The sequence below is a fragment of the Vanessa tameamea genome, chromosome 20 (genome assembly GCF_037043105.1).
Source record: "Vanessa tameamea isolate UH-Manoa-2023 chromosome 20, ilVanTame1 primary haplotype, whole genome shotgun sequence".
In the NCBI taxonomy this organism is placed as follows: Eukaryota; Metazoa; Arthropoda; class Insecta; order Lepidoptera; family Nymphalidae; genus Vanessa; species Vanessa tameamea.
Window position 1 is genome coordinate 5,531,523 of NC_087328.1, and position 13,244 is coordinate 5,544,766.

At 30.0% G+C, this 13,244-nt stretch overlaps 1 protein-coding gene and 1 non-coding gene across 3 annotated transcripts in view; one reads left to right on the forward strand and one right to left on the reverse strand.

The window, feature by feature from the left end:
* LOC113401556 (dopamine receptor 2-like) overlaps nt 1-10,471 on the reverse strand; it is a 160,834-nt gene extending 150,363 nt beyond the window's left edge. For both annotated transcript variants that reach the window (XM_026641509.2, XM_026641508.2), the window contains exon 1: nt 10,175-10,471. The gene's annotated coding sequence lies outside the window, so the exon portion shown is untranslated. The remainder of the gene's footprint in view (nt 1-10,174) is intronic.
* A 1,895-nt stretch (nt 10,472-12,366) lies between these two features.
* On the forward strand, nt 12,367-12,438 carry Trnap-agg (transfer RNA proline (anticodon AGG)). Its single transcript has one exon. It is a non-coding gene; the product is annotated as a tRNA-Pro (tRNA).
* Nucleotides 12,439-13,244: the final 806 nt, after the last annotated feature.

A 13,244-nucleotide genomic window follows, 5' to 3' on the forward strand; every position in this document is an offset into this window, starting at 1 on the left:
TAACAAGAAATAAAAATGTTATTAAAAATATCTTGTGATTTAAAACAATAACAAAAACTAAGTTTAAATAATGTTACATAAAAAAGAGTGGGAAAGACGGGGCATAAGTTACGCCCTAACTCAAGCGTTATGCCGCATAACGCTTTTCCTTACGTGACAATTTCTGCCAGTTAACTCTACTGTAAAAACTTCGTTCCAAAATCCGTACTTGAAGATAATTGTAGGACATAATATTGTTCATTTTTTTCATTTAAAAATATTGTTGGCTTTAAAAATATCTTTTCATTGATAGTTACTTTTTTATAATATATATTACCTATTCCAGTTATTAAAATATTTATTAATTATGCAAAATTTGATCAAAATAACTCTTTCTTTTGGTATTATATTTTTGCTGAGAATTCATAATATATTTATTTTGTTTATTGTTACATACTCTCATATAAATATATATATATGTTACCTTTCGTAAACAAAATCCAACATTTTATCATAATATAGGTCAGAATGCTTTCATTACTTTCAATAGTATTTTTATATTTGATGTACAATAATCCTAATAATTTTGTTATTCAGCAACAACAGAATATCCGAACGAATATGGCTCCCATAGTGTGCCCGGAAGTGACGCAAGGATATCTGAGTGACCTTGTACTCAACGACATCCATATTCCTAAGATAATTTCGCAAAGAATATACTATGCTTACAAAATCTACGTAGAAACCACAGATTAAATCAACTATCTGTAGTGGGATACCATATTTGTCTATGTGCTACCTCTAAATATACCGCCTTTGACCTTTTACTCGCCTACACAGTTGTCTTTAGATAGAAAATTTTAAATATCATTTCAAGGTCACTCTGATAATAAAGGTTCGGTATTATCAGAGTAATAAATTTAAACTTAGAAGACTTACTTCTCCGTATTGCTAATATTTTTCTTCGCCCTTATAATATATTTCACGCTTATATAATTTTATACGCCTGTTCGTTGAAATATATTGTTACCATTTTACTGTGGGTATGGATTTGAAGAAAACAGTGTTGTTATATAAAATTTATAAATTTACAATAAGTTTAGTTACAGCTTTTGTTACTTAATTTAGTTACAGCTTTTTTACAGTTTAGTAATATGGATAATTAAAAAATATGCCAGCTAGACTCAGCGTGGGTCACTTGGGATAAAAGGAATGTTTGAAAATTCAATGTGTTATAATTTATCTTATTAAATATTAAAATTTAGGCGCCACTGACGATTCCAAGATTGTATATTTAATTATTTAGTACACCGTTGTACACAGGCCGGTGTAACTAAGTTTATATAAAAAATTAGAGTGGGTACATCACCAAATTTCCAGCTACATGTGGATATTGTACATATCTAACGGAACAGGCATGCCATCATTGGAGTTGCACCAGCAGCTATCTGGACACACTCAACCAGGAAACTGCAGCCGTCCACACTTAATATTTCAAATCCATGTGGTGGGTAAAAAAAAACCTCCTTTCGGAGGTTTAAAGACCTGCTTACTTTAAATGATGATTTCAACTCCGGAGAAACATTCCAATGGGTCAAAAATATTTTTTTTTAAAGTCGGTAGATATATGTTGTATAATGTTTTTATCAAACTTCAAAACTTCATTATAAATATATTCGATATATTCAGTATATCGAATATGAAATTTGAATTCGGTGTTAAACCGAAGATTTAAAAATACTAAGCATTGTTAAAAGTTCTTGAAACTTTGAAAGGTGCGGGAGTGTGGCCAGAATCACTGCCAAAAATACCCTAAATCAAATAGGAATTATATCCATATTTAAATCAAGGAAATAATTATGGAATAATTATTTTATTTAATAAAAGCCAATTATAAGGCATTTCCATACAAATAAACCTTTAAATTGGATATCAGCTAATAAATTAATCTGAAACGATGCGAAATGACTTCCAAACAAATACAACAAACGAATTAGATAGTAAAATCTAATTGTAATAATTATTTCACTGCACTGATAAAATAAATGTAATTTATTTTATTATTTAAATTCAAAGAAAATGCCAAAATGATGTATTGGACTAGCAATACCGATATATGGGAAGTGGGAAATGGGTTAACGGCACGGATTTTAACGAATTGACACTTTTGTGACGTTTTATATAATTTAAAAAAAAGTTAAAATAATAAAAATATTTTTTTATGTAACAATATTCAGGTAAAAATAGATTATGACGTACCTTTGAGTTATGACGTACACACTTTTTATTAAAAGTAATACAAACTTTGTGTACGTGCCTTTCAGTTGTACGTAATTATTGGCAATTTCATAAGACTAGTGTTCGCACCGAATCGAAATTATCGGTGTGATTGCAGTAATAACTGTTAACAAAAATTTGGGGAAAATATATACGAATTTACTTGTTAACATTTTTTTCATAAAAAATAATTTAAAACATCATTTGACAAACAGAGAAAAACAGTCACTGAACTGCCTTTGTCTATTCATAATATTACGTGAAACATTTTTATTTTTAATTGTGAACTAAATGTTTGATATGTCATTGTCAGAATTTTTATTAAATCGTATATTATTATATTATATAACATTATATTTTATTTAAAAGAGATGAATGTTTTATTTTAATCGAGTGACGATAAAAGCTTCCAGATGACTTTAATGCGCTCTTAAATAACCTTTAATGGAACTGATGAGGTTTACAATCGTATTATATTTTTATTACTGTCGAAATGTCCGCCTTATGTGGAGCTGATATAATTGACTCATGAAATAACTGCTTCAGTTAAATCAGTTATAAGTTATATAAATACTTATTATAATGACCCTTTTTAATAATATTCACAATTATATAACACAATAAATGTTGTCCTGTCTGTATTTGGTGGTAGGGCTTTGTGCGAGCTTATGTGGGTACTTAGTAATTAACAATGCTTAGTATTATTGTGTTCCAGTTTGAAAGTGAGTGAGCCAGTAAACTACAGGTACAAGGGATATAACATCTTAGCTCCTAAGGTTATCTTGACGATCGATCATGTATTGTATGATCATTGCATGTATATATGGCCTTATATTATCACTAATGTGATCTTACTCGCAGCCTCGGTTTATTGAGATTAAATTTAAAGAGCGTAGTGCAGCTATCTAAAGCTTTAAAATAAAACTAGATATGAAACGAATAAACAGTTTTTGCTTAGAAATAAATAATGACCGTATCCTTTATAAAATGAGTAGGTTTTCACTTAGATTCTTGCTCTTGAATAGAAAATGCCTGGCCTTCGGCCAGCAGAGGGTTATTTACTGGTTATAACTTAGTGTAGGGGAAAACCCTTCTTTTCTAGTTACAAGAGGTTTTCAGATTTATACTCCACTTCCTAAAATTTATCACACAGCTATAACATTGAAACATAATTTATTGTCAAACAAAAATATGCCAAAGATCGAAGCGAATTCAGTTTAACGATGTCGGCGAAAATACGATTCATTTATCCTCCCCATAATATAAATCTAAACGAAGCAAAATCCGTCGTGTATAAACAAATTAAAGTAAAATTCTAAATTACTTATCAGAGAAAGAGTGTGTGGTACACAACCGAGGCCGTTGACACGATGCTTTGTCTTTTTCTTTCGACTGTTAAATTGCTGATGTCTGAAAGAGAGTTTGTAACTATACACATATGCAACGTATTAAAAAGACTGAAAACTATAATGGTCTCAAATAAAAACTTGCAAGAAAATTTACTTCATTAATTCAACATATAAATCTTACTCCGATAGCATCTCAATTCCGATTAGAAGAGAATCTTTATCGAGTACAAAATATAATGTTGCTGGTACCTCAGATAATGAAACTGCTTAAAGAGTTTTACACAGATCTTGTACGTAGCTATTGTTATATTGGATGAAAAAAATCTAGTTTTATCTTAAATCTTGTGTAAGAGGTTTTATAATATTTTCTTTGAATACAGACTAAATGTAAATGTTATATAATATTCAATTTAATTAAATTAACAATATATTTGACATAATTAGTGAAAATTATAGACTTATAATTGTCTTACAATTCCAATGGAAATCTCTTACGTCGTTTCCGTTTATGTTGTTATTTAAAATACTTGATGTATATTAAGTGTATTTGTATATTGTAGTATTCGTATGTATATTGAATACACTTAATGAGACTAATTATTTTAATTGTAAGCAAGATAGAATAAATTAATATTATAATACACGTACCCCCCCCCCCATCATGTGCGGGAAACGCGTCATGCATTTTTCCAGCGGAAAAAAAGGCATTCAAGTTTAATTGTAAGGGTAAATAGAAATATTAGTCATTTCTTAAAATGAGGCATTGTTACAACGGCTTGCTATAAATATATATAAATATATAGATACATTGTCTATATAGCAATTCTACAATGGCTTACGTACTTATGGTACTTTTTACTTGGCACTAATTAATGACCGGTTTGTGTTCACAATTTTTCGTAAAATTATTTCAAACACAAAATTACGTTTCCCGCTCTACCATTTACACGTGTATTGTACTTAACCAGATGCCTTCGCGCAATTATAAACAAAAACTGTACAAAATTTCAACGCAATCAGATAAACGAATTGAGAAAAATATGAACAAAACCAAGCATGAGTATTTTATTTTTTTAATAATATGCCTGTGTATATATCGCAGGACTAATTAGCCATTCAATTAACAGCCTAGCTATTTTACTAAGCGGCGCCGTTCAACCAGCTTTCTGAATGGCATTCGCCAAAATGTCCTCCGTAAAGTATTGAGAATAGCTAGGCTGTTAATTAAAAGGTTAATTAAATTAGTTGGCTCCAACATATATATACCAATTGGCATGAAAATCAGCATATAAATAGTTGCGCTGCGTCTCTTCTAATACATACTAACGGTCAAGATTGTTCAAGCCTTTTATCTTAAACAGATATAATAAAATCCATTGTATATGTTAGATTAGACCCAAATATAACAATAATACAATATAATATATGATATTATCTATAACAGCGACCCTAGTCCAAACTCGAAAGAAAGATTGTACGAAGCAGAAGTAAGCATTTTAACAATCAGCAAGAACGCGATATGATAAAATATAGTCCAGAACGTATATCGATTCGCTAGAATAAGTGGTAGAGCAACCTTCATTTGGATTTATTACTCACAAGTCGCGAATTTGGCAAAAATAATTTGGCTTTCTGCCAACGTAGAGCCTCTCGGCTTATATCGATCCGCGTGTAAATCTTTCTATGACGTCAGTGAGTGATACTACAAGAAATAGCGTTTACGCGCATTCGAGATAAGAGTAGGGTTGACAAAAGTGGTCCCATTGCTTTTGTCCCGTGGGGTTAGTCTGCGAAGGAGTTGTTAAGACGTATGCGTGTAGTTTCTCCAACTAAGCTATTTGTTCAAGAAACATTTTATACGTTTATGTAAAACTTAATTTTCGTTTTATGTGCTGTAATAGAAATTCCGATGTACGTACTTTTTTTTTTTACTTGGTTCTTTATAGTTGGTTTTAAATTAACAAGAAGCCATCAATTTATTGTAGAAATAGACGGGTTGGATATTGTTTTAAATATCGAATATTTAGTGTTGTTCTATATTCAACAACATTAATAATGTGTCTTGAGGTTTTATATTAAAATTTGTGAATATTATTTTAAAAAGTAACAAATAAGGTACTTATTTGTTTTTCGCAGTAGAATACACATTCCGAATTGGTGGAATCTTTGAATTCAAGATAGATTTTTTGAGATCAATTTTTTATTTTATTTAAATGACATATCATATAGACATGAATGGTAATGTTTAATTTGACCATCAATAAGAAAGTGTAATGTTTCTATGTTGAACAAAGGAATTTGAGTTTGAGTTTGAGACATTCATGAGATAAAAAAGAATTTACTGTTTCTTGCATCGTCTATACGTCAACCATGGGAACGAAGATGGAGTCCGTCGCGTTTGTAATTAAATCGGTATGCATTTTTTTTAATATAAAAGTATCTTCATTAACATATAACTTTTTTCTTATAAAAATATGCTGCTATATTATAAAATAGTCATTTTATCAATCGGTTCTTTTAGATAAATAAATAATATAATAATAATTGTACGTGTCCGGCGTATAGAGTCTCCTGTGGTTCGACTTCAATTCATCTTAAGCTCAAATCGGAGACGGTGGATTGTAAGCCAATATTGTATGCCAAGATTTTTCTTTGGGACTTCTCCAAAAAGCTTTTATGAAATGAATGAATTAAAAAGGTCCCTTTATATGAAGAACTTAAATCGTCAATACAAACATGTCTCCTTCATAGACATGTTTATTTATTAAAATCGTTGTATTTCGTTTAAATTATTTAAACGACGTCAATAAAATGGAGTCAATGTTAAAATGGAATAAATAATAGGGTTTCATTCATTCAATCTAGAAATAGCAGAATCATCTCAGTATCAGCTATTTCTAAAGAAATTTATTCCATTATAATTTTCTCTTATCTGGTGAAAATGGGAATTTTAGTTTCGTTACGATTTGAAAGAAGCCAATATGATCTAATTACATTTATGTCCTAAGACGATATAAACTGCGTGTAAATTAGAAATACTAAGTGAAGTAACATCTATGAAATGTCTCACTGCTAGGCTAGGCATACTAGGACTAGTAGCAGTCAGACATTTCCTAGCTACTAGCCCTACTTTTCGCCCTCTCTTTAGATATTCTACCGCCAAACATCAGTACTCGGTATCGTCTATAACACTTTGAAGGGTGAGTGAGCCAGCGTAACTGCAGTCATACGGGACGTAACATCTTAGTTGCCAAGGTTGGTAGCGCAATGTCGATGTAGAAATATTTAATATTTCTTACCGCGCCATTATCTATGGCCACCCGATGGTAAGTGGCAACTTACCATCGGGTGGCACTATAGGAGAGGCTTAGAACTTATTTCTATCATATTTCATCCGACGCATTTAGATTTCCTCACAATACGATCCATGGCTGCGCAAGAAATTAATTATAAACATTAAATAAATAAAGCCCAAAGGTGAGCACCGTTGAGGTGTCATGTGTCCGGTATTGTATTAATCGGAACCCGTATACATCTTTACCGATGTGTACGGGTTCCGATTATAATTGTAATTTCCGATGTAAAGCTGTTAGATCCCTAACCACTCCGCAATGAATAAGTATTAGTATATAAGATTAATTTATTAATAAAACAAACCTCGCAACGTTCTTAATATAAATATAAATAAAATATCAGTATTGTATCTCTGATTTACATATACATGTCCAAATGTTACATAGACTAGAATTCGAATTTTATCACATTAAACTAACATAAAGGTGTTGCGAGACCAGGTTCTAACGAAGTTCCTTCCGCTCTATTTACAAAGTTTGTCAGTAATTAAACGAACAAAAATATCTAAGAAATGGTAATAAAGAAAAATACAATTGTTTTCGTCATACATCCTATATTGTTACGTAACAAGTACTATACCAAATGTGAAGACGGTTGAAGTCTTACAATTATTTCGGACCAACTTTCATTCGCCTACTGTCTGCAAAGTAACGGGCGATCAGGCACTTCGCTTAAAAAAAATATATAGATAGTTCGTTCAATAAAATTGACGATAATTATTTTTTATATTTTAAAAATCTCTGGTTGCTTTTAATTTAATGATCTACATACGTGATGAATTGTCTATAAAAAATAGAAAAAAATAATAATTAAAATCAGTACCTTATGTAACTCTGATAGACAACCTGATAATCCGATTTTCTTATTGTTGCTATTGGCGAGCTTAAGTGTTATCAATAAAATAATCTGATGAAATATGCAAATTCAATAATGTTTATGATCGAATGTTCTCGAAACTCCGCAAACACTACTTTATATAATTTTATAAACTCAATATTACGATATTCTATATATTAGATAGTTAGTAATCTATGTATTCATACTCATATTACTAACGGATTTCATAGCTCCGTTCATATTTAAGTATTCGCTATCAATTTCAAATCAACTAAATATACATTTCAGCACACGCTGAATTCGTGGCAGATAATTGAGTTGAACCAGCAACAGTTACTCAGCTTAACTACTCAAATGAAACTGTAAATCGAAATTGGTGTAAAATACAGACTGATTAACAAAAATACGTTTACTAAATTCAAAAATCGAACCTGATTTCAAATAAACGGTGATTCACAAAAGCCTAGGTTCTTTATTCAAAATATCATTGTTTTCAAAGTTCGAATATAGACGGTTTAAATTTTCTAATTTGAACACAAACATTTGTTCTTTTCCTACATTTCCTACTATCTTATTCGTAGCCTTTTAAATTATTTAATAGAGAATTCTATCCTTTAGCACAACGATTCGTTTTTGGTACTGGAACGTTTATTTAACCTTGAATATTAATATGAGTCACATAGCTTTATGATTTCATTAAAAATCTTTAGAATATCATAAGGTTTTATTTACATATAATTCATATTAATATGCTTTAGTATGACGGATCATGTTTACGGATGATGCTCGATAGACATAGAAGATTCTCGAATTATTAGTAGTAGGTATTCGATTTTTCTTTGTTGATTTATTGCTATCGAAAAACTAGTTACGAGTTAGTGTGCGTTTTTTCAGCGAGACTTTTCAGAGATATTTATGCGTATTCGAGGTCGTAATGTTGGTGTAATTTCAAGCATGTATGTAAATTATGGCTTTTCATCACGAGACCATTTTAGTGTCAGCTATTTCACTAGCATTGTTAACATTTTACTGTTTAAATATAATACGACCATTTATTCACAAAACCTGCCTTTATTGGCGATATATACCGAACTCCATGTTACAAAAGTTTGAATTCCTCTAGCCAATTGTGAGTGAGAACAAAATGATACTTCGTTTCTTCCCTACGATTTTATATTGCCAAAAATTTTAAGATTAAATCCACTCTTATTGCCCCCATTCGTGACAGAAGGACTGGTTCATTATTCGAAAATCGGAATTGCGACTCAACTGGAAAATGCTGCTAGCATTCTTGCTGCCTTTCGGTGCGGTCATGATTTATACGGTAAATATTCTTCAATTTTGATCCCTATATATTAAATGATAGCTTTTATTTCGTAACGTAAATATTTAGACTTTTCCTGACCTTTTAATACCAGAAATAAGATAAATTTTCGAATACCTATTTTTATAATTATACGTATTTATTGCTTCGATCGTAACAAATGATTGGAAATAATTTTTAATACATGTTTTACTTTCAATACATAACTGAATAAAAAATATTTCATTGTAAGCAAAATAACGATACCGAGAAATTGCCGAAATTATTATTTATCTTTAAATACATTCTATAAATAACTTATTTTTAGATAATAAAAAATTTATAGCTTCAGTTAATAAATATGTTAAAAATATACTTATTATTTATAACAAAGAAAACGACTGCGTCTATGCGAGGCACGGAATACCTCTTGAACTGTACATTAATTTATTTTCATTTTATTATAATGCTAGTAGATAAACAAAAATCAGTCAGTAAAAGAAACAACATAATTAATGAAGAATATGTCACACTATTCACAATGAAATTTTGATGTCAATATATTTTCAAATATCTCATGTCATGTGAAATAATATCAAAAGTAATTAGCTAAGTTAACCAATGTAACCTACTCCAAGTCTTTAATGCAAACAATTTAAATCAAAATATAATTTCAATCCTGTCCAATTCCTTAATAAAACCAAATGGCCATGTGGGATACACATATAAAGGAACAAAGGTACATCATATAAATATGTACGTAAATTGTATGTGTGTGTGTTCCAAACAATATTAAGGGAATGGCGATTTTTTTCAGATTACGCTTGCTACCCGCTTCGCATAGGAAGTGCAAAAAAGTGCCATAACTTCTACCAGAACTTCGTGCTTTTTTAGAGCAGCGACTAAAAAATATTGGAACGCCAATATAAAGACCGCTACGTCTTTTTCACCTGTGAATCTATAACTGCATTTTGTCTTTGTACGAAAAGAAAAAAATGTAAAGTTACATCCTAGAAAGTATTTTATAAATAAAAATAGATTAGTTATTATTATTACATAATGTTTATTTACTTACCTCAAACGAAATCATTCCAAAATTTACTTTCCGTGTTACTAAAAAACAAACGTCACAAACCATAAAATTTAGTGATTCTTACATAATTAACATCACACAGTCCGATAAAAGTTTTGCATTCGTTTTGTGTTATGTGTAATAAATTCAACCCATATTAAAAAAAAATGTATTGATATACGCGGTAATTATATCGAAATGTTTTTACTACACGCATATATTCGTAGCTGGTTATACGTGTTACGAGTTTTTGCGCGCGAAATATCTGGAAGGGAGCCACGGGGACACAGTAGCGGTGGTCTCCTCGGCCCTACTAGCGAATAAAGCGAGCGCCAGCCTGCCTTTGGTGCGCCGAACGATGCGCATGGCATTTGTTACAGACAACTTTAATATTGTAAAAGTTATTTAATTTATTTTGTTATTAATATATTTGTAATGTCGTAAAAGCATTCATTATTTAATTACTAAGTAAAAAATTAACTTGTTGCGCCTGTAAGTCGACGATATACGATGTAGATATTTATGTATCAATTTATTTAATCTGAATTCAGAATTTAGAAAAATATTTATTTTCATAACTGTTTTTGATAATATTGTAAAATTATTGGTGGGCGCATAACATTGACGAAATATTCTATTCAATTATAAATTTTCTTTTTTGTATTAAAATTAAACATTAATTTTACTGGTTCGATATTTTATTATCTAATAGTTTCCAAATGAATTATCACCTGAGTGTTCCCCTGTTTCGGTGTTGCGTTACATCCGTAAAAATGTAATGCAAAATTTCATAATGTTCGGTTGAGTAGTTAAGACGGAAACGCGTACCAAACAACCAAACAGACGCACTTTCGCCTTTATAATCCTAGGATCGTTACATGTTATGAAGACTAACTGTTTATTTAGTTAAGTCAAGTTTCAATTGTACAGATTACCGATAAAAAAATGTTAAAAACAAAAACAATGATATAATTTTAAAAAAAGAAGCTGTTCCAATTTCCCATTCATAAACATTTTTTAAAAGAGGTCGGATACAGATTTATTTATGTTTAATCGTTTTTTTAATAGAAACTACAAGTTGTTATTGTGACATCTATAAAAGCAATAACTACGGCTATCGTTACAAAATAAAGTAGGAAGCGATAATATTCGATCCCATTTTATTGATACAGCGATAAAATGTGACACACATCGCGTTCTATAATATTGTTTCTGGGATTATTATAAATCACTTTTTTTATTATAATAGGAATGTCGGCGAGCTAATTTGCCACACGATGAAGTGGTGACCACCGCTCCCTCATCTTTCTATCCTAATAATAAAATAAAAAGTCTTATTAACAAAATGATTTTAAATTTTTTTTTTTTTTACTTCTTATATATTTATTGGTTTTCATTACTTACAAAATATTTTGATAACCATCATTTCGATAAACACTGGCAATTTTTTTTCTTGACTGGATAAACTCCATATTGTGAGGTATTTGGGACTCTCCGGCGCAGAAACATGGTATGTCCTCGCACAACGGAATACCCAATAAAAAAACAGTTCGCCACTTAGGGCATCAAGGGATCGAAACATACAAACTTGCTAGAGTCATTTTCATCATATTTATGGCATTTATTATAGTCAATACACTAAAATTATATCGTTAAGATCCCTTTTTGTACAATTTGCAAAGCTTGTAAAGTTGTCCAGAGCTTAAACTCTATCCGTTAGTATCGAATTTGCCATCCCTTTGGATTAGCCCTATCTGCAGTATATTCCTCTAATATTCTAATGCTATTCGTCTGATTAAATAATTCTGAACTATATCTTACATTGGATATAGTTTAGAATATTTTAAGTAAACCATAAAATGATAAACGAACCTGCATACTTGCATTTTTACAATTATAAAATTATGAAAAAGTTCTTTTTATGTTTTATTTTTTAATTTTTATTTTATTATAGGACAGCATTTTTTAAGAAGCATACAACAACATAATCAGATCAATGATAAACTTGTGTACTTTTCATTTTAGTGTATAGAAATAAATAATTAATATTATGGACATTCCATTACACACGTAATAGTTAGACGTCAGCTACTATAGTTCTCTAGCAAAGTGACGTACAGTCTCTACTAAAATAACTTTCACTTTAGATAACTATCAAATAAAACATATGGATAATTTGGATTAGTCTGTTATCTGGCTCGTTGGTCTAGGGGTATGATTTTCGCTTAGGGTGCGAGAGGTCCCGGGTTCAAATCCCGGACGAGCCCAAATTCATTTTGATAAATTTTATTTTATTTTGTGTACAATCTGTCTAATAATTTATCAATTGATTAATTTTTTGACAGTTTCTGTATGTTACCCTTAATTAAAAAATATTTTATAAGTTCTTTAATGCAAGTATCGTGACGTACTTTAATTATGACCTTTTTTCTCTTGCAAAACTCCAAAGAAATATCAATTCATATATCTATTGCAAATCAAATATAATCTACGTTTCATTCATACTTGTTAAGCCGAACAGATTAGTAAATCTTATACTCTTATCTCTAAAGATTTTTCACGATGCTTTACTTCGTTCATATCCTGGAAGAAACAAAAACAAATTCAAACGTTTAGATTAAAACATTCATTTCCACGTATCTAAAAAATGTAAAGAATTTTATTCGAGAGAATATAAATATATTTCGCTAAAAGCTGTCTGATGCGTGCCTTCATTATCATTATGATTTAAAGAACGTACGGGACAAAAGGATTCAAAGTCAACATTTATTCACCTCGTTTCAACATTCCCCAACATTATAAATACGACATTCATTTTATTTTAAATATTCAGTAAAGACTATAAGCTTTTTTTCAGTTATAATATCAAAATATTTTATTCTTTATTATGAAAAGAATCATTAAATGATAACTTGAAGTGTTTTTGTGTGCGTTTAAATATCGTATTTGTAAGTTAAAAGAGGACATTTAATGAAATTATATTTTCAAACAGAATTTGATACTGAACTAATAGTATTACAATAACTATTTATTATTTAATTAGCCGTGTACTCGATAGAGACATTAAATGCAT